We start from the raw sequence: 21,960 nt of genomic DNA, 5'->3' as shown, positions 1-21,960 counted from the left end.
GGTATCAACCCTTATCCCAGGACAAGCAGGATGCTAGTCCTCACATATGGGTGACGTCACTGAACGGAGCCCAGGCGGGAAAACTTTCTGTCAAAGTTTCTAGAAACTTTTGACTGGCCCAGTGAGGCCTCTGAGCATGCCCAGCATGCTATGATATTCTCTGCCACAGGTGTCTCTCTTCAGTCTTCGTTTTTCCGCGCTGCACTTAGCATCGCGGGTCCGGAGCCGTTGAGCGTTTTCTCAACTTTTTCTCTCGACTTAATAGTCTTGAATTTGATATTCTCTCTCACAGAAAATCTCTTGGGGTTTTTCCTTACCGGCCGGTAAGTAACCCAGTCTTAAAGTTTCTGTTTCGGGGAGTAAAAGATTCTCCTCAGTCGTATCGACGGCCATCGATTTTTCACAATGTCAACAGGGTTCAAAAAATGCCCTGTTTGTGCAAGAAAAATGTCACTTACAGACCCACACACTGAATGTATGATGTGTCTGGGTGAAAAACATGATGTGCACAACTGTCCACAATGCGCGGAGATGACGCCAAAAACCCGAAAAACCAGGCTCGAAAAAATGGAGCATTTATTCAGCCTGCAACTTATACCTTCTCCATCACAGTCATCGAAGTCGTCTCCGGCTGGAGCGACTAAGCGCATAGTTCTCAAAAAACCTCGCCCGGGACCGTCGGGGGATCATTCGTCCTCTTCATCATCCTCGACGTCGACAAAATCGACAGACAAATCGAAGTCGAAACATCGACACCGGCATCGAAGCCCTTCGTTGTCCGACCCTGCTTCCCAGGAGGCCTCGACAGCGAAGCGGCCTAGACATCAGGAGACGTCGGAGTTCTCAACGCCTCGGCCTACCTCGACTCCATTGCCAGCACCAGATCCAACACAAGGTACGTCTCAGGAACTTGTGCTTCAGCCTACGCCACCGCCCTCAACCGCTCTGATCCCAATGGTTGCGAGGCCGGAATTGTCAGATATAATCCAACAAGCGATTTCACAGGCTCTGAAGGAACAACTTGCAGTACCGACTTCGTTGTCGATGCCGATGATTACTACATCGATGCCGGCAAACTTGCCGATGCCGGTGGTAACACCGATGCCGGGGTCATTCTTGACTCCGACGGTACAGAGGGATTCGACGTCGACACCAAAGATTATTACGTCATCGACGTCAATATATGCTCAAATCCCATCTCTTTCATCGATACCGATAACTTCGATGATACCGCCATCGACAGTATCGACACCGGGAGGACCACCCTCGACAACGACGTCGAGACCACCTATCATTTCATCGATAACAACAGTACCAGATGATAGTGACCCTCAGGAATTAGCACTTTTTCAACGTCTTTTACAAAAATATCAAAAAGTCATCGACTGCTCAGAAAACCATAGAAAACATTCCTCCAATGATTTCCATCGATGAACCTTTACCTGGACCATCGGGTGTTTCCACAAATTTAAGAAAAACCCCAAGAACTCCCTATCAAGAACCAGATGAAGAAGATTCTTGGGATGATCAAAGATCAAACACCTCTTCTGAGGAGTTCATGTCCGAACCCTCACCTCCTGAAGTAAGGAAAAGATCCCCACCAGAGGACTTATCCTTTTCCAGTTTTGTCCAAGATATGGCAGATACAATACCGTTCAAGCTTTCATCAGAAGAAGATTCAAGGCAACATACCCTAGAGGTACTACAGTTTGTGGACCCACCAAAAGAGGTTCTGGCAATCCCTATCCACGAAGTCCTGTTGGACCTACAACAACGAGTATGGGAACACCCATGCACGGTTCCAGCAGTTAACAAACTTGTAGACACTACCTACCTAGTGCAGCAAGCACCAGGCTTTCAAAAGACACAGTTACCACATCAATCTGTGGTAGTAGAATCTGCCCAGAAAAAATCTAAAAGGGTACGTCCACATTCCTCAGCTCCTCCAGGGAAGGATCATCACTTCCTAGACTCCCTTGGCAGAAAGGTGTACCAAGGTGCACTTCTATCTTCCAGAATCTCCGCCTATCAACTGTATATGACACAGTATCAAAGGGATCCCTGGAAGCAAATGGAACACTTTACAAATTCTCTCCCAGAACAATTCCAAGAATCTGCACAAACCATCATTACCAAGGGCCTGGAGGCTGGGAAACATGAGGTAAGGGCTGCTTATGACAATTTTGACACAGCCTCAAGAACAGCAGCAGCTGGCATTACAGCACGAAGATGGGCCTGGTTGAAAGCATCAGATCTCAGGCCTGAAGTGCAAGACAAGTTTGTAGATCTGCCATGTCGTGGAGATAATTTGTTTGGGGAAAAAGTACAGGATGCTGTCCAACAACTTAAGGATCACACAGAGACCTTAAGACAGCTGTCCCAATTACCACAAGAACCAACAACTCAGGCCCCTAGGCGTTTTCCTCGTCGAGAACCTAGACGACCATACTACAGACCAAGAAGGTACTACAATCAGCCTACCAGGGCTAGACCTTCTAGGCCTACTCAGCACTCTCAAGCCAGGCAACCAAGAACAGCCCGTACCCAGCCTCCTCCACAGACTGGTCCAGCTACGGGTTTTTGAACAACAATCCAGAGAACAGGCCCTCCCTCCTAAACCCCAAGCAACACATACCAGTGGGAGGAAGAATTTCCTATTTCCACTCAAATTGGGAAAAGATAACAGACCCAATGGGTACTTTCCATTGTAGCTCACGGCTACAAACTAAATTTTCTCTCAATTCCTCCAGAATTCCCACCAACTTCCTACCCACAACACAATTCCCAAATAATTCAATTACAAATAGAATTATCCACCCTCCTGACAGCCAGGGCTATTCAACCAGTGCCCAGGTCTCAGCAGGGCAGGGGATTCTACTCCAGATATTTCCTCATTCCAAAGAAAACTGGAGGCCTACGTCCCATCCTCGACCTCAGAAATCTCAACAAATTTCTAAAGAAAGAAAAGTTCAGGATGGTTTCCCTAGGCACAATGCTCCCACTTCTTCAAGCAGGAGATTGGCTCTGTTCTCTGGATCTTCAAGATGCTTATGCCCATATACCAATATACCCTCCTCATCGCAAGTATCTGCGCTTCATGGTGGGCCTTCAACATTTCCAATACAGAGTGCTACCATTCGGACTAGCTTCTGCTCCCAGAGTGTTCACCAAATGTCTGGCAGTAATAACAGCACACCTACACAAAGAAGATGTACATGTTTTCCCATATCTGGACGATTGGCTCATCAGAAGCCAATCTCAACAAGGAGCAATACAGTCTCTCAACCAAACTATTGCTCTACTGTACTCGATGGGATTTCTCATCAATTATCCAAAATCACATCTAACTCCAAACCATCTCCTACAATTCATAGGAGCAGATTTGAACACCAACCTCTCAAAGGCATTTCTACCAGAAGATCGAGCACACACACTGTCTCTACTGGCAAACTCGATTCACTCCAAGAAACAAGCAACAGCTCATCAGTTTCTAACATTACTAGGCCACATGGCATCCACAGTTCATGTCACTCCTATGGCAAGACTGGCCATGAGGGTAACTCAATGGACTTTAAGATCACAATGGATCCAAGCCATTCAACCACTTTATTCTCCAATTCAAGTAACCCACCAACTACGTTCTTCTCTACTGTGGTGGGTGAATAAGGACAATTTGTGCAAAGGCCTACCCTTTCAACAACCAGTCCCACAAATAACTCTGACTACAGATGCATCCACCTTGGGTTGAGGAGCTCACATAGGGAATCTCCAAACACAAGGAACATGGACAAAGCTCGAAGCAACATTTCAAATCAATTTCCTGGAACTTCGAGCTATACGTTATGCTCTGCATGCCTTCAAGGACTGCCTTACAAACAAGACTGTGCTGATCCGAACAGACAACACAGTAGCCATGTGGTACATCAACAAACAAGGAGGGACAGGTTCGTAACTCCTTTGTCAAGAAGCAGCTCGGATATGGGGTTGGGCCTTGAACAACTCCATGTTTCTCAAGGCCACTTACCTAGCAGGCATTCACAATGTAGTGGCGGACAGACTCAGTCGTCAATTCCAACCACACGAATGGTCCCTGGATCCCACAATAGTGACCAGGATATTTCAACGTTGGGGACAACCAACAGTAGACCTCTTTGCATCACATCTGAATCACAAAGTGGACCACTACTGTTGCCTATACAACCTGAACAACAGGCCATCCAAGGACGCATTTGCTCGCCCTTGGAACTCAGGCCTGTTATATGCGTATCCTCCGATACCACTCATAACCAAAACTCTAGTGAAGCTACAACAGGACAAGGGGACCATGATTCTCATAGCCCCATATTGGACTCGCCAAGTATGGTTTCCCACACTTCTAGACCTCTCAGTAAAGGATCCCATTTGCCTGGGAGTAGCTCCCACTCTCATAACTCAGGATCAGGGTCGGTTGCGACATCCCAACCTTCTATCCCTATCACTGACAGCTTGGATGTTGAAAGCTTGATCTTACAACCACTCAATCTTTCATCCAACATATCCCAAATTCTTATAGCTTCACGTAAACCTTCCACAAGAAAGAACTATGCTTCCAAATGGAAGAGATACACTTTGTGGTGCAAGCAAAACGACACTTTGTGGTGCAAGCAAAACGACACCTTTCACTTGCCCTACAAAATCTTTACTAGACTACTTGTACCACCTTTCAGAATCAGGTCTACAGACTTCATCTGTAAGAGTACATTTAAGTGCAATTTCAGCTTACCATAATCAGATAGCAGATGCACCTATTTCTACACAACCTCTTGTCAGCAGGTTTATGAGAGGTTTAATTCACCTAAAACCACTAATTAGACACCCAGTCACACAATGGGATCTAAATTTGGTTTTAATTAGACTCATGCGTTCTCCTTTTGAACCCATTGATTCCAGTGACCTAAAATGTCTTACATGGAAAACTATCTTCCTCATAGCCATTACATCAGCTAGAAGAGTTAGTGAGTTACAAGCACTTATCACATATGAACCCTACACTAAGTTCTTACATGACAGAGTGATTCTCCGTACTCATCCTAAATTCCTCCCTAAGGTAGTTACGGAATTCCACTTAAACCAATCTATAGTTTTACCCACATTCTTTCCAAGGCCTCACTCTCACCAAGGAGAGAGAGCCTTACACACCTTAGATTGCAAGCGTACTCTGTCTTTCTACTTAAACCGCACTGCAGTCCACAGAAAAACTAATCAACTATTTGTTTCCTATGACCCAAACAAACTGGGCAAAGCAGTGGGTAAACATACTCTATCCAATTGGTTAGCAGATTGTATACAGTTTTGTTACAAACAAGCAGGCCTTCCTCTCCAAGGGCGAGTAAAAGCACATGCAGTAAGAGCAATGTCAACTTCAGTAGCACACTATCGTTCAGTGCCAATACTTGACATATGTAAAGTAGCAACATGGAGTTCACTTCACACTTTTGCAGCTCATTACTGTTTGGACAAGCAAGGAAGACAAGATTCCGCCTATGGACAATCTGTCTTAAAGAACTTGTTTCCAGCTTAAACCCAACTCCTTCTACATCCAATGTTCTCTGATCCTCGGCTGACTCATTTCAACAACATTATTCCATTACAAAATGACTCAGCCTCTAGCTTGCTAATCACCCCTATGCGAGGACTAGCATCCTGCTTGTCCTGGGATAAAGCAAAATTGCTTACCTTGTAATAGGTGTTATCCCAGGACAGCAGGATGTAGTCCTCACAGAACCCACCCGCCACCCCGCGGAGTTGGGCCTTCTATTTTTATTATTCTTTTTTACTAATGCTTTTGCTACATACTAGACTGAAGAGAGACACCTGTGGCAGAGAATATCATAGCATGCTGGGCATGCTCAGTGGCCTCACTGGACCAGTCAAAAGTTTCTAGAAACTTTGACAGAAGGTTTTCCCGCCTGGGCTCCGTTCAGTGACGTCACCCATATGTGAGGACTACATCTTGCTGTCCTGGGATAACACCTATTACAAGGTAAGCAATTTTGCTTTACCCCTAATTAATTCTCCCTCCCTGCCCTCACCCACTCCAGCACACCCATTCACACTGGCCCACACCCCACCTAGGTAACCCCCCACTACCTCTCTTCATTCGCCCCTCCCCACCCCTGCCTCCCCCAGCTAATCTCCCAAAGCCTCTACCAAATTCCCCAGCCAATCCTTCTCTCCCAAGCAATGTTGTCATATCAATTTGAAATGGTTCTCTTGAGCCCTAATATAAGTTACCTCATTACTACGTAAAATGTTATGTTATATAAATGACTTCGATACAATGTATATAAGTGTTATATATTATTTAAGTGACCTCGTTACAATGTAAAATGTTATAAGATACAAATTACCTCATTACAAAGTAATATTAATGTTATTTTAAATGCTATCCCCTTAATATATCATATTTGTTACTATTTCCACCCATTTCTTTAGATCATAGATAAGTTACCTTGTTACAATGTAAAATAGGGCAGACCTTGCCCTATTCACTGAGTTTTATGTAAACCGATGTGATATCTCGATCGAATGTCGGTATATAAAAGTAAATAAATAAATGATTAGAACGGGTAAATGTGAATCGGTTATTTTTTCAAATACTAGAAGGATTAGGGGGCACTCCATGAAGTAGCAAGTAGCACATTTAAAACAAATCAGAGAAAGTTTTCGCTCAACACACAATTAAGCTCTGGAATTCGTTGCCAGAGGATGTGGTTAGGGCAGTTAGTATAGCTAGGTTTAAAAATGTTTTGGATAAGTTCCTGGAGAAGTCCATTACCTGCTATTAATCGTTGAGTTAGGGACTAGCCAATGCTATTACAGGCATTAGTAGCATGGGATGTACTTAATGCTTGAGTACATGTCACCTGGATTGGCCACTGTTGGAAACAGGATGCTGGGCTTGATGGACCCTTTGTCTGACCCAGAATGGCAATTTCTTATGTTCTTATCTCCTCTATGTCTCCCTCTGACTCTATTAGGGCTCCTTCCTGTTCCTATCCAGACCCTTCTTCAGGCCTCCTCCCCCTCTCCTCCCAGTTCACCTGGATTTCCCCTCCTCCTTGATTTTGTGAGGTCTGTGAAGTCACTCCCTCTTTGTTCTCAGATCCTCCCCTTACCCCCCCCCCCCCCCTCCCCGGTCTAAGTGAGGGTGTTTTTCTCCTGACCTGATGATTCCTTGGCTCTGAAGATTTCTCCCGAGTTTTCTTTCTCACCCAGATTCTCCCACTTGTTTCCTCACCCAGCCTCTCCCAGGCTGTACAGTAACTATCACAAAGCACAGGACAGCAGCTGCTGAGATCAGACAGAGGATTCTTTTCTCATTCACTCAGTGATTGACACGGAATAGACAAGCCTAAACTGCTAGTCATGGATTTCATTTTGTATTTTTTTATTTTGAGTAATTGTTATATTTTAAATGCTTCAGAAGCTCAGATAAGGGAACAAAAGGTAGAAGGTATCATAATGACAAAATCAGATAAATCAATATATACACTCAGAAACAGATTCCTTTCCTTCTCAAGTCAGAAAATTACAGACTGCACCAGCAGAGGAAAATTGCTCTGTGGCTTGGCCTCATGGCCTCTCGCCATTTTCACAGAGAGAAGTGGTTCTAGGACTGAAATGAAGGGAAGAGCATAATAACAATGGTTACCTACAAAGAGGAAACTGCAAGAGAAGCTTATGGCAGAGCCTATTTATTCTGTTGGACACAAAAGTCAAGAGCTTTTTATTCTGTTAGGCACAAAGGTCAAGAGCCTATCTACCAACTGTTGAAATAGGTTAGAGGGAATGGGAGAGGAGAGATGGCTAGGGAAAAGAAGGAAAAGAGATAAAAGGCTTGTGAGATAAAATGGGGGAAAGAAATTAAATCTAAGTAACCTGCTTTTGGGTCACATAAAGGGAGAAAGCTGTGTAGTGCCTGTTTGAGAGCTAAGCACCAGTATCACAGTGAGTTCACAAAAATCAAAATGGTCACGCAGATGGTATAGTGGATCTGGCATAGAGACAAGGGTTGCATTCCACAAGTTGGATAGGCAAAAACTTCACAAAAACCTGCTTTCCCTCTGTGACCCTTTGGCTGCACCCAACTTCTTCCATGCATTGACAGATTCCTCTCTTAAACCCACATCTTAGGATAAAGGAGGGTCTCCCACCAAAAGATATCATCAACTAAACAAAACTTTTATTTCTGGAGTTTTCAGCGGGCAGAGTTAAACTAATTCAGTGAATTTTTATATTGATTAATTCAATCAGGGCTAGCAGGATCCTCCAAAAAACAGATGAGTTTTTATTACTCACATTCCTTCACTAAATTCTTCTCAGTCATAGTCCCATCTGAACAATTCACTTCCTTCTGATCCATAAACCTCCTAGAATGGCACATGACACCACCCAGGAGCCTAGTAAAGATTCACTGGCCTCCCATGGTTTGGTCTTGCTGTCCTCCTAGGAGCTGTGAGAGCTCCCCACCCCCAATGCAAAGACCGAAAGAAAAGAAAGACATTTACCCATTCTGAACACCACCTCGTACTGATCTCAAGGAAGCTTCCTTTCATGGTTCTTTCTTACACCATCATTTAAATATACACCAAAATCCCTTCATAAACTTTTTCTGTAATGACTTATCACCATTGTTGCGCATCCCGGCTGAGTGGGTGCCGCGAACGGGCCTGTTCATCTTGTGCTGCCCTCCAATAGCTCCAGTCTTGCCACGGCTGCCAGCTCCCGGCATCCCCAACGCTCACTGCGGACCTCTCCGGCTTCCTCCACGCCGCAGGCCTCACAGCGGAGCTCCTGTCGGGGCTCTGCGTCTTCGGCCGTCTCGGCCCCGCCCCTAGGCACGTGCGCGGCCAAACATCACTCCTTTTAAAGGAATCAGCGTGGGAACCCCAGCTCGGCCACCGCCCGGTGACATCAATGAACTTCCTATAAATAGCGAGGCCTTGTCTCCAGGACCTCGCCTTGGCAATTGGGTTGAAACCTCAGTGTACTAGTTTGCCTATTCCGTGTTCCAGCGTTTCCTTGTTTCAGCGTCTCCTCGTTCCAGCATCTCCGTGTGTTCCTTCCTGTGTCCTTACTCAGGTAGTACCTTCTTGGAATGATCTCTGGTACTGACCTCTGCCTTCCTGACTACTCTCCTCGTCTGCTGCCTGGAAACAGGGCCGGAGGAACTATTAGGCGAGCTAGGCCTGTGCCTAGGGCGCCGAGACTTCAGGCAGCAGAATTTTGAAAGGGCAAAAAGTGCCCCTTCAAAATTCTGCCCAGCCCCCGCCTCACCCTGCCATCCTCCCAATGCCCCCCTGGAAGTCCAGCGGAGGGCCTGGGAGTGATCTGCCACTCCCGGGCCTTGGCTGCCACTAACCAAAATGGCGCCATTGGCCTTTAGCCCCTACCATGTGACAGGGGCCAACCAATGGCACCGGTAGCCCCTGTCACATGGTAGGGGCTGAAGGCCACCGGCGCCATTTTGATTAGTGGCAGCCGACGACCCGGGAGCAGCAGATTGCTCCCGGGCTCCCCGCTGGACCAAGTGTTTTGTGAGGGGTTTTTTTGAGTGAAGGGGGAGGTTGGGAGGGTGGGGAAGTGGCAGCATGTGATCCCTGCCCCTAGAGTGGGGCTGCGACTGGGGGCGGGCTGGTGACAGCACACCTGTGGGGGGGGGGGGGCGGCGCAAGGCTGAAGGTGCCTAGGATGCCAAATCCCCTTGTAGTGGCCCTGCATGGCCCACTTTTTTAGGCATGCGCACTGACCCACTACAAAGGTCCTGCGGTGGGAACGCTTCAATGGTGCACTCCGATGTCGTCAGTGCCGCATGGATAGTTAAGCTCCATCCAATCAACTAACAGCACCTCAGCAACAGGTCCTCCTGCTTTAACTAGCTGTTGTTGCTACTTGGATCCTTCCTTGCTGTCATCTCTGCTCTTGTTCCAGTTCCAGTCTTGCTCCATGCCTTGTTCCAATACCTAATCAATCACACATACATTTTCACCCAGTGTTTATTTTTATTAATGATTTTCCATGAAGCTGCTCAAATTATTTCCTATCATAATGTCTCTATATATTAATGATAATAATATATAGGAAAACGGGTGGAAATTTCATATATTCTACAACACCATCCGGGTGTCGACGTTTTTTCTTATAATCATAAATAACCTCCCGCCTCCAATTTTTATTTATAATTCATAACTTTAAAATTCATTGAACTGAATCATAGAAAATCAATTTTTTATATATGTCTGTTTAATTATTTTTCTTTTTCTATTTTATTATGTTTTCAAACGTTTTCTCCGTGAATAACACTTTTTCTCTTATTTTTATCTCATACCGTCGTCGGAAGAATCACAATTACTTAGCTCTTTTAAATGTCTTTAGCTCCCCGACTTGCGCAAGTTTCGACAATCTGTCTTCCTCAGGGTACTTTCATTTCCTTGTTGTTCTTCTTCAAGTAATGATGTTTAATTCCTTCGGTGCTTAATCAAAAGCCTCCGTCTTTGCCGAGTTCCCGACGGCGTCTGTACTTTAGCTTACTACAACGTCTGTTTTTAAACCCACTTCCTGGATGCTGGCTCGTCCTATCAACAGTCTTTATACTAATGAAAACCAATCTAATTGGTCATTGAGTCCCCTTGGTTGTTCCGTATTCAATCTGAATATCCATGCTTGCTCTCGACGATTCAAAGCTGACATACCTCCCTGGTTTTCCCCCATGCTGTCTATGACAGTCCATTTCAACTGTTCAAATGTGTGTTGATTTTCCAAACAGTGCTGGACAATGGGTGCAGTGATAGTGGCGTTGTTGATACGGGATCGATGTTCCGCTATTCTATATTTAACTGCCCTACTTGTTCGTCCCACGTACACCTTCGGGCAGTTGCACATTATTATATATATTACAGCTTTGGTCATGCAGTCCGTATCCAATTTTCGATATACTTTATATCCAGAAACCGGATCTATCCATATGTCTCCCTCCACGGTGTTATCACATACCGTACATTTGCCACATTTTCTGTGGTAATTTCTAGCATTTTTTACTCTACTTTGTAACCTAGAATGAATAACATGATCTTTAATATTTCTTCCTCTACTCGTTGTTATGAGCGGTTCTTCTCTTAACTCGCTATGGAGGGCTACAATATGCCAGTGTTTCCTTATGGATGTCATTATTTCAATGGTGGACGTACTTTGCGGCAACACACATACCAGTCTTTTCTGTTCCTTAACTGACTGATACTGTAATAGGGATTCCCTATCACTGTATCTTGCTCTTTTAAAAGCTTTTCGTACCACTTTTTTAGGATACCCTCTTTCCAAAAATTTTTTACTGAGAATATCTGCCTGTTTTACAAACTCCTCCGTTGTGTCACATATTCGACGTATACGAAAAAACTGGGACACTGGTAACCCTTGTTTAAATCCCACCGGATGAAAACTTTCATATCGAAGTACGTTGTTTTTATCAGTTAATTTTCTATTAACTGTAGTGTGAACGATATCATCAACAATCTGTATAAGCACATCTAAATATGCAATACTGTGAATACTGCTGGTATATGTGAATTTTAAGTTTTCATCCTGTGAATTGATCCATTCTATAAATTGAGCGAGTTCTTCTTCTGTCCCTCGCCATACGAAGAATATGTCGTCTATAAACCTATACCAGTTGGTAATTAACTTCCACCATTGCGATGTATATACTGTATTGGCTTCGAAATCTGCCACATACAGATTAGCTACTGCTGGTGCTAATGATGATCCCATAGGGATTCCATGCTCCTGATGATATATTTTATTTTTAAAAATAAAATAATTATTAAATAGCACCAATTCAGTTAATTGTGTAAGGAACTGTATAGGTATTCTAGTATAGACGTGATTTTGTATAATTTCTCTTCTCACTACTTCAAGTGCCGAATGTTGAGGAATTTGGGTATACAAAGACTGTATATCCATGGTTACCAATATTGTTTTATTCTTTATAACCTCCACTTCCTTTAAGACTTTCAAAAAATGGATGGTGTCCTTTAAATACGACTGTTTTTGTTGAACTATACACTGAAGTTGTTTATCCACAAATATTGCCGGAGGTTCCAAAATAGATCCATTTAAAGAAACTATCGGTCTAAACGGTGGATTTTCTATATCTTTGTGCACTTTAGGAACTGCATAAATAACAGGCACTCTCGGTTCCGACTGAACCAAAAAAGATTTTTCTTTGGCTATCAAAAAATTGGCTTTCTCCACAATATTTTCAATGCTTTCTTTCAACAATGTTGTTGGATCTTCTTCCAATTCCCTGTAATATTTTGTTTGTGCCAAATGTTGTGTGACTGCTTCCTCATATTTTCCCCGATCCAACACCACTATAGCTCCTCCCTTGTCAGCCGGTTTGATTACTACTTCATCCATACAGTATATACATCGCAATGGTGGAAGTTAATTACCAACTGGTATAGGTTTATAGACGACATATTCTTCGTATGGCGAGGGACAGAAGAAGAACTCGCTCAATTTATAGAATGGATCAATTCACAGGATGAAAACTTAAAATTCACATATACCAGCAGTATTCACAGTATTGCATATTTAGATGTGCTTATACAGATTGTTGATGATATCGTTCACACTACAGTTAATAGAAAATTAACTGATAAAAACAACGTACTTCGATATGAAAGTTTTCATCCGGTGGGATTTAAACAAGGGTTACCAGTGTCCCAGTTTTTTCGTATACGTCGAATATGTGACACAACGGAGGAGTTTGTAAAACAGGCAGATATTCTCAGTAAAAAATTTTTGGAAAGAGGGTATCCTAAAAAAGTGGTACGAAAAGCTTTTAAAAGAGCAAGATACAGTGATAGGGAATCCCTATTACAGTATCAGTCAGTTAAGGAACAGAAAAGACTGGTATGTGTGTTGCCGCAAAGTACGTCCACCATTGAAATAATGACATCCATAAGGAAACACTGGCATATTGTAGCCCTCCATAGCGAGTTAAGAGAAGAACCGCTCATAACAACGAGTAGAGGAAGAAATATTAAAGATCATGTTATTCATTCTAGGTTACAAAGTAGAGTAAAAAATGCTAGAAATTACCACAGAAAATGTGGCAAATGTATGGTATGTGATAACACCGTGGAGGGAGACATATGGATAGATCCGGTTTCTGGATATAAAGTATATCGAAAATTGGATACGGACTGCATGACCAAAGCTGTAATATATATAATAATGTGCAACTGCCCGAAGGTGTACGTGGGACGAACAAGTAGGGCAGTTAAATATAGAATAGCGGAACATCGATCCCGTATCAACAACGCCACTATCACTGCACCCATTGTCCAGCACTGTTTGGAAAATCAACACACATTTGAACAGTTGAAATGGACTGTCATAGACAGCATGGGGGAAAACCAGGGAGGTATGTCAGCTTTGAATCGTCGAGAGCAAGCATGGATATTCAGATTGAATACGGAACAACCAAGGGGACTCAATGACCAATTAGATTGGTTTTCATTAGTATAAAGACTGTTGATAGGACGAGCCAGCATCCAGGAAGTGGGTTTAAAAACAGATGTTGTAGTAAGCTAAAGTACAGACGCCGTCGGGAACTCGGCAAAGACGGAGGCTTTTGATTAAGCACCGAAGGAATTAAACATCATTACTTGAAGAAGAACAACAAGGAAATGAAAGTACCCTGAGGAAGACAGATTGTCGAAACTTGCGCAAGTTGGGGAGCTAAAGACATTTAAAAGAGCTAAGTAATTGTGATTCTTCCGACGACGGTATGAGATAAAAATAAGAGAAAAAGTGTTATTCACGGAGAAAACGTTTGAAAACATAATAAAATAGAAAAAGAAAAATAATTAAACAGACATATATAAAAAATTGATTTTCTATGATTCAGTTCAATGAATTTTAAAGTTATGAATTATAAATAAAAATTGGAGGCGGGAGGTTATTTATGATTATAAGAAAAAACATCGACACCCGGATGGTGTTGTAGAATATATGAAATTTCCACCCGTTTTCCTATATATTATTATCATTAATATATAGAGACATTATGATAGGAAATAATTTGAGCAGCTTCATGGAAAATCATTAATAAAAATAAACACTGGGTGAAAATGTATGTGTGATTGATTAGGTGTTCATCCGGTCAGGATCTTAATTGTGAAAATTGTTCCAATACCTGCCTGCCTTGTTCCAGTCTCCGCCTGCCCTGCTCCAATACCTGTCTGCCTTCCTTTTAGCCTTGTTCCTGCCCTTTTCTTATTCCTGCCTTACTTTCCTGTTTTGCCTCAGTCGTCTCCTATCTGCGTCCTCATCCTCCTTGCCTTCTGAGTGATCTCTCAATGCCTCGACCCCTTGTCTAGATTCTGACTCCTCCTGATCTCCACCTGCCTTGACCTCTTGCCTGGAGTTTGATGCCAATAGAGCTCCGCCTGTCTCGATCCGTTGCCTGACCTCTGATTCTGACAGCTGCCTGCCCTGACCCCAGGTCCGCTCTTCCTGCTGTAGACATTTTCCTAAGTCCTGCAGGACTCAGAACCCAAGAGCTCAACCTACGGGGAAAAGGCTGGTATAGTCCCAGTCAGTAGCGTCAACTTGCTGTCGGCATGCAGCTAGCCAGTTCCCACGTGCCGGGTAGTACCAATCACACCACAGCCCAAGGACTCTGTGACAATTCCACAAAAGGGGGTTGCAATTACAAAGTCCTTAGATCATGTTCTTGCAATTTAATTTCTCTTGCAGTTGTAATAATGTACACATTTACATATGCAGACCTCAAGGATCTGGTTGATACATCATGCATCATTAGGACTGAGAGACAATGAATATACTCTGAATATTTGATCTTATGAATCAATGCATAGATCTTGAATAAAACTTACTGAGAAACAGATAAACCAATGTGGCTCCTTAAACTGTGGGGAAATTCTCTCTCTCATCTTAATTTTGGTAATAACCCTTGTGGTAGTATTTTGAATTAACTGCAAAACTCAAATTGATTTTTTTAGGAGCCCCCAAATATAAAGAATTAAAGTAATCTACAGTTGATAAAATCAGTGTGTACACTATTATTCTAAAACCTGTACTTGAAATAAAATTATTAAAACATTTAAGCAAATGTAATTTATAAAAAGCAGACTTTGCAACAGCTTTTATTTGGGCTTTAAAGATAGCCCCACATCTCAAATAAACCCCAAATCCTGTATTTCTATTAGAAGAGGAAGCTGAAGTTTTTCACTCTATATTTATTGTCTTTGTAGGTTGGGGTACTCAGTTTCTGACCAGAGAACAGACTCAGGTTTTCTCATAAGCCTTTTATTAATCACAGAAAAAATGTAACAAAAGCATCTCTGCATACCTTAGCATTTCTCAAACAAAAAAACAGCAGTATTGGATAGAGATGTGAATCGTGTGCCAGATCGTCTTAACGATCAGATTCGGCTGGGGGGGGGGGGAATCTGATCGTTAAGATATGTGAATTGGAATCGTTTCCTATTCCAATTCACATCGCCAATTTCACATCGCTAAAAAAAACAAACCCACCCGACCCTTTAAATCCACCCCACCCTCCTGACCCCCCCAAAACCTTTTAAAATTTACCTGGTGGTCCTGGGGGGCCTCGGGGGAGGAGAGATCCAGGGGGTCCTCAGGGACAGATTTCCCGTTCCCAGGCATCACCTGTTCTAAAAAAAATGGCCGGCCCCTGTGACATGGTAGGAGCATTGGATGGCCGGCGCCATCTTTAAAGATGGCGCCGGCCATCTTTACTCATTAGCCCCTATTATACTATAGGGCTAATGAGTCACATGGTAAGGGCAAAGGGGCATCGGCGCCATTTTCTTTTTAGAACAGGTGATGCCTGGGAACGGGAAATCTGTCCCCGAGGTCCCCCTGGATCTCTCCTCTCCCCGAGGCCCCCCTGGATCTCTCCCCGAGGTCCCCTGAGGCCCCCCTGGACCACCAGGTAAATTTTAAAAGGTTTTGGGGGGGTCGGGAGGGTGAGGTCGATTTAAAGGGTCGTGTGGGTTTTTTTTTTTAGCGGCGCGGGCCTCCCTCAGAAAAAAGGGTCAGGAGGGTGGGGGAGGCTAAGGGGGGGTCGATTTAAAGGGTCGGGTGGGTTTTTTATTTTATCGGGCCATCGGCGCCATTTTAATTAGTGGCAGCCAAAATGGCGCCGATGGCCCGAGAGCGGGAGATCGCGCCGGGACACCCCCCCCCCCCCACTGGACCACCAGGTCATTTAACATTTTGGGGGGGGTTCAGGAGGGTAAGGAATTGGTTTTAAAGGGTCGGGGTGGGTTTAGGGGTTGTTTTGGTGTGCCAGTTTTCCCGCCCTCCCCCAAATAATTCCCGTGCCCTATTTAACGATACAATACAAATGCCCCTGACGATAAATCGGGGGCATTTGTATTGTATCGTGCACTCTAACGATTTAGGACGATTTTAAAATTATCTGACGATAATTTTAATCGTTCAAAAACGATTCACATCCCTAGTATTGGACTTCCCTAGGCTCCATCTCTTCTCTGGGGCTCTCTTGTTCTCCCTGGGCCTAGCTTCTTATCTCTTCTAAGGAGAACACTCTCAGAGTGGATCTTCCTTCCTTTCTGTGGCTTAAAGTGAGCTAGGCTAAATGTCTGGTTCTGGGCTTTTAAGGAGGGTCTAACACAATGGTTCTCGACCTTTTTTCTGTCGGGACACATCTCACAGATGGTTCTCACATGCGTGACACACTGAACACATGATTGTCGTGGGGCTAAATGTAAACATACACTCTGTATCTACAGGATCCACCTTGACACACCAACAATGGCTACAAAACAGAACTAGGACATTCTCCGTTCAATTTACCATACAAAAAAGATATTTCTGGTGCCATCTCAGTAACAGCAACATAAACACTCTCTCCTACCAGGTGCAATAGCCCTCCTTATGAAAAAACAGTAATTTACCACCAATGCATGTTCTATTTGTTATGGTTATGAGGTGCTGGAGTGGATTCTTGGGTACTGCGGTGATGGCCACTCCCACGGGGAGGAGCCCCATGAGGAACCGCAGTACTAGGTTACACTCTATACACACAGACACAGAGAAGTTGTATTTATTGTACAGCTCGATGGTACTGCCTGGAGAGTGGGCAGCAGTGAAGGTAACCTAGTGAAGTAGTCCAGGGGTCCTCAGCAGAGGAGACCAGTCTCACACTCGAGTAGGTGATAGGCAGCGCGGCACAGCAGGGACAGGTCCCAGATGTAGACACAGAGTGCTGAAGCTGAAGGTGAGACAGATTGAAAGGGTTAGTACTTACTGAAGCAGAAAGCTGTATTGTTGAAGGTCCTGGCAGGCAGAAGTTGTTCAGTGGCAGGCACCAGATTAGGGAGAGCAGGCCCTTGAGGAGCGAGTACCCAGTATCCCAAGATAGGTACCTGAAATAGAGCAGAAGGGCCCCAGAGGAGCAGGTACCCAGGTTAGTGAAGATATACCCTGAAGGGCAGAGAGAGCTTCCTGTGGCAGCTGGGAAGCAGCAGAGCAGCTTAGACCGGAGGCATTCCAATCCTTGCTAACTCAGTTTGTTAGCAAACAAAGGGCAGGCTAAATACCAGGATGTGATGATGTCACTTGGAGGGGATGTCCCCGAGGTTCCCGCCATGATGTGGATAAAGATGTGGGTAGTGTGCATGCGCGCACCCTAGGAGGCCAACAGAAATATAGCACCTAACAGACTTCCAGGATCTGCAATAATGTACACAAACTAATGCGCACAAAGTTACACCTGCATTATGGAACTCAAACAGTAATAACACTACCTATGAAAAGGCAGCATTGCCAAAATTACACCAGTTCCCAAACACCAATACATCTCCTAATAGGAAAAGAGAACAAGCCAAGCTGCTATAGAACCCTACCAAGAAACTACAAGCTTGCAGAACACTCTTAGCTGGGTCACACACGCAGAACACAGACAGACCCTCACCAAATACAGAATAAAGTGACCATAAAGCTAATGTTTTTGTTTTGGCATTGTTGCATTGCTGTTTCCAGTTCAGTTTTTGTCTCCACATTTCTATTTATAAATTCCTTGAGAAATATAAAATAATTCTAAAACTAGAATATAATAAATGTTTCAAAACAACTGATAAATGGAATAACATCCTATCATTAAAAATTTTCAAAATTATTAAAAATTCTCCAAACACCAATAAAATATTTCTAATAGCAGACATATCACATAATACCCAAGAATTAAAATGGCAGTCAATCAAGAAAGATAAACTTAAAAAGCCATCATTACTTACCCTCTCCAGTAACTCTCCTAATCCTTTCCCTTGTAGGTCAATAGCACATACCAGAAGCAGCAAGGACTGTTGAAGCTCTGTCCTCATGCTCTTCTTTTGAGAGAGGAGACTGGTGGGAGATGAGGGGGATTTTGAGAGAGACTGGAGAGATTACACCATGCTACTAGTCCTAGAGATTCTCAGATTTGTGCTCTTTCACTGCATTATGCCATCTACCACCCAAAAAGGTTCACAGATTAGTGCACTATCGCTGCACTGTACACAATACTACCAGCCCTAAGGAAGATTTCCTGTCACCACTCTTGTTTTGTTTGGTTCTGAATCCACTGAGTAATGTTATTAACTCTGTGGGCTATGAATTTAGCTTTAGTCCTAGAGACACAAATGATCCACAGATAACATTGCACCTATTATTTGTAGATGATTTGAAACTTTATAGCTCTCAAGGTCAACATATAACAGAACAAGTCCAAACAGTGAAGAGCTTCTCAGATGACATCAGGATAACATTTGGTCTGAACAAATTTGCTAAGTCGACCTTCCTTAAAGAAAAGGTAAGCAAAACTGAAAACATCTTTTTGACTGGAGACTGTAATATAAAAGAACTTGAGAGGACGGTGCAACAATCCAGCATGTATTGCTGAGAGAAAAGGTCAGCAAAGAATATTATAGGAAAGAAGATTCTAAAATCACTTGGGCTCAGAAGGTCATCCTTCCCCCCAGTAGCAAACAACCCACTCCTTAGGACAAGAATATTGGGAAGACAGCAGTTGGAAGCAGCCCCAATAAAGAAACATTTTATGGTCCTTTGGATACAGCACTCCCACTGAAAAAGAGTTACATCTGTCTATGTGTTCAGTAATTTTGTTCTTTAGAATACTTTATCGTTACTATTATAGACCTCCAAGTATACCTAATAGTATCAACAGATCCTAATACTCAGAAATTGCTGGAATACAAAAATGAACTGCCACAATGAGTCTCAGTACTTAAGCTTGGACAATTGTTTCAACAAGTAAAAGGAATGAGTGAGAATTTACCAGCACAATTGGGGAAAGAGACCAGGGAAAAAAAATTCTTTAAAGATTCAGACCAGCAAACAAGGAAAAACAATTGGCTAAAGCACAGATACAGCAGAAAATATAGAGTTACTCCTGTAACCACAAGTAGATCAAGGCCTGACACAGAAATGGTTAAAGAGAGCTGAACTTAAACATAAAGATGAGAGATTGATAAACTGCAGCACAGAACAGTAGATTTCAGACAAGATTAAAAAAAAACCAAAACAGCATAGAACAAAACAGTAAAACAGAGAAATGCAGATTCTGTAAAACAGAACTAGAAATGGTTACACATCTCATCACTGGGTGTAATAGCTCATGTCAGAAGGTCTGTATACAGAAAAGCATAATAAAACAAAGCTTATTCACTGGAAACTGTGTAAACAGTATAATATCACTGTACCAGAAAACACTGGGATTACATCCCTGAGAGAATTGTAGAGAATGAAGAAGTTGTGATCACCTGGGACATTTCTATTCCAGTAAAATATTTGATGGGAAAAAAACCAGACAGTGTGGTAAAGGAGAAAAACCACAAGAACAGCATTGTTAGAAGTGTCAGTATCAACCAACTATTCTAAACAAAGAGAGAAGATCCTCGTGTATCAAGAAATGCAATTAGAGATCAAGAAAATGCAGCAGAAAGATAGGAATAGTTTCTTACTGTATTGGGAGTCACTGATCTGAGTAAAAAGAACTTCCAGGCATACCTTGATATATTGTCTATGGATATTACATCTTATGAACTCAGAGCTGTCGCCAGGCAATTTGGCGCCTATGGGCAAGTGAAAACTGCGCCCTCAGCCCTATACAACACATGACACCACAAGTTGGGAGAATCTGCTCAGTGTTTGCACAGCAATGCCCATGGCCAGTGCAAGGGTATTAGGTGTCCTAGGAAAACTTTACAGCCTTCCACTCCTCACCCCCATCAAACCTTCCTCACACAGAATTAAAAATTATGCATTTATAATAACAGATTTTGTATGAAAAATGACATTCATAGCACAGTCTTAAGAGGTAAAAATATCACTTACAATATGTATATTTGATGTAAACCGGTGTGAAGCTACCACGAATATCGGTTTACAGAAATAAATAAATAAATAATATTTACATGCACCGCTGTAGTGCCAACCAGTAAAATCTGCAAAAAAGCAAGAGACACTTGGAGCCTAGATGGTAGTAGACCTACTGTAATGCATTTTGTGCTCTCAGAAAGCCAAGAGAAAACAGACTTTCTATATCAAAACAACATTATTTATTTATTTATTTATTTTTTTAATTTTTATATACCGGAATTCCTGTATGCAATACAAATCAGTCCGGTTTACAAGTAACGAAAAGGTTGCCCTGGTCTGGTAGATTAGACTGGGGTTTTTTACATAGAACATAGAACAATAACAATCAACTATTGAACATTATTACAAGGAACAGTGAAAGTAACAATAGTATTTAACAAACATATAATATTATTATAACATTATTATATTATTATAATATTATTATAATATTATAATATTATTATAATATTATTATAATATTATTATAACATTAAATGCCATATATAATATATAATAATATATATATATAATAATAATATAATAATAATAATAATAATATATAATATAATAATAATATAATAATATAATATAATAATATAATAATATAATAATATAATTATAATATATAATAATAATTAAATATTATAATATTATTATAATATTATAATATTATTATAATATTATTATAATATTATTATAACATTAAATGCCAGCACACTAACAGCAACAGTAATATACCCCCTATTAGGAAAACAGAACAAGCCAAGCTTCCCGAGATCCTTACTTAGAAATTACACACTAATGGAATACCTCACTTCAGTCACACATGCAAAATACAACTAGACCTTCAAATACAAGAGACCATACATTATAACATGGGCAGCTTGCACTTCCGTGTCTGTCCCCCCGCCTTTTACCGGGACAGCGCTCGCAAGCTTCATCGCACTCTTCTGGGGATCGGGGATATGAATTTTGATTTCCGGCCGGAGAACAAGTGAGAAGGGCCAGGGCCACGATCGGCGGCGTAACAGCTCGGAGCACCAGCGCTACCCGGCGGGAAATTTAAAAAAAAAAAAAAAAAACGCCGAACGGAGAGAGGCCTGTCGCAGACCCGGAGACCCACGGCAGCGGAGGAGCACAGTGACCACATGGGGAGGTAGTCAAGAGCCCCGATTCCTGGTGCTGGAGAGGGAGCACTGGTGCTGGAGAGGGAGCACGAGTCACGATTCCTGGCGGAGGAGGGAGCACGGGAGCGCAGTGACCACGTGGGGAGGACGACCACGTGGGGAGGCAGGACACGAGCCCCGATTCCTGGTGCTTAAGACGCTGCGGCCACGTGGGAAGGAGAGACAGGAGGAGATAATTTGATACAGCAGCGAGGCGGCAGCCTAGGAAAGCGCAGAGCGACCCTGGGAGCAGAGCAAGCAGTCGGCAGCTCAAGGACTCGAGACGAGCCAGCAGCGCTACAAGGACTCGGCCAGA

The sequence above is a fragment of the Rhinatrema bivittatum genome, chromosome 18, assembly GCF_901001135.1.
Source record: "Rhinatrema bivittatum chromosome 18, aRhiBiv1.1, whole genome shotgun sequence".
Classification (NCBI taxonomy): domain Eukaryota; kingdom Metazoa; phylum Chordata; class Amphibia; order Gymnophiona; family Rhinatrematidae; genus Rhinatrema; species Rhinatrema bivittatum.
This window is presented reverse-complemented; position numbering follows the sequence as displayed.